Raw genomic sequence first — 1,227 nt, 5'->3', positions numbered from 1 at the left:
AAAGTTAACGTCATCAAACAATGCATGGATATTGTTTACTGTATTGAAAAATGTGCTTTTTGGGGAAAAAAAAAAGCAGTCAAGTTGTTAATCCTTCAAGTAAAAAACGTGTTACACATTGTAACATTTCATTTGTGATTTCGTTATCTTTATTTGGAGTTTATGAGTAAGTTTAAAAGTTGTTAGAAAAATTTTTTTACAGCCCTGAAAGTTTAATGCTTAAGCTGTCCTTAATAATTTCAAGTAATTAAATAATTCTTATCTTAATATTTTATATAATTTTCAAAATCTGGTCTTAACTGCAAGTCTTAACTTCTTTATTGAACAAAATAAAATTACATATATACTCTAAAGTTGTAACTGGACTATTTCAAATACCTTGCATAAAAGAGACTTCCTTTTCTTCTGCCAGAAAGTCAGCTAGGAAAGCTTATCTTTGAAAATTCTATTGAATTTTACTAAATCCATAAAATAGAGCTGTTGGATTCTGCTTTTTATACTGTGAGTTTTAAATATTCTGTAAGAATTTTTTTTTTTTTTTCAAAATTTCTTTCTTGACGACTTCTTCATTAATCACTACACAAATTACATTCTCATCCCATAAAATAGACTTGAACTGGTCACTTTCAACTACTTTTCAAAGTTTCCTGGGAAAATTTAAAGACAGAAAATTATTATTCTTATCTGCTTCAGAGACGCAAATTATATAAAGTGAGCTTTTTATCAGTTATTCTTGTGACAAAACCTGAAGAGCATTTTCTTCAATCATTGACCTTAAATGTGAGTTCCCAGGGAATGTGTACTCATTCTACTGAGACCTAGTGGAGGCTTCCAAGCCAGTTGATTCATCTTTAGAAGAAACATCTTGAGTGAAACATGTGCCATCCCAAATAAATATTGTTTTACCTACTTTTCCTGCCTGCATATTTTTCAATACTGCAGTTTCAAACACTGCTTTAGTAGGCCTACCCAGGTAAGTCATCTAGATCTTCACAATGGTTTTTAACTTGAGTAGCCACAACATCACAAGAGGACTTTGGTCTTCTAGCAACAAACCTAAAAATATGTCCAAGAGTGTTTTCTTCCTAACCTGATAAACGTATCCAGTAAAAATAAAATTTAGACTGATTACTTACACAAAATTAGTTTCTGCTAAAATCTCATCCCTGCAGATTCTTTTAAATACATTAAAAAATATATCCTCAGTCCCTGAAATGAATATAATTT

At 30.2% G+C, this 1,227-nt stretch overlaps 1 pseudogene; it reads right to left on the bottom strand.

The window, feature by feature from the left end:
- Positions 1 to 370: 370 nt before the first annotated feature.
- Positions 371 to 982, bottom strand: LOC141582951 (heat shock transcription factor, Y-linked pseudogene; annotated as a pseudogene).
- Positions 983 to 1,227: the final 245 nt, after the last annotated feature.

This window comes from Saimiri boliviensis, chromosome Y (assembly GCF_048565385.1).
Source record: "Saimiri boliviensis isolate mSaiBol1 chromosome Y, mSaiBol1.pri, whole genome shotgun sequence".
Classification (NCBI taxonomy): Eukaryota; Metazoa; Chordata; class Mammalia; order Primates; family Cebidae; genus Saimiri; species Saimiri boliviensis.
The sequence above is the reverse complement of the archived record's forward strand: the minus strand, read 5'-3'. Positions and strand labels throughout refer to the sequence as shown.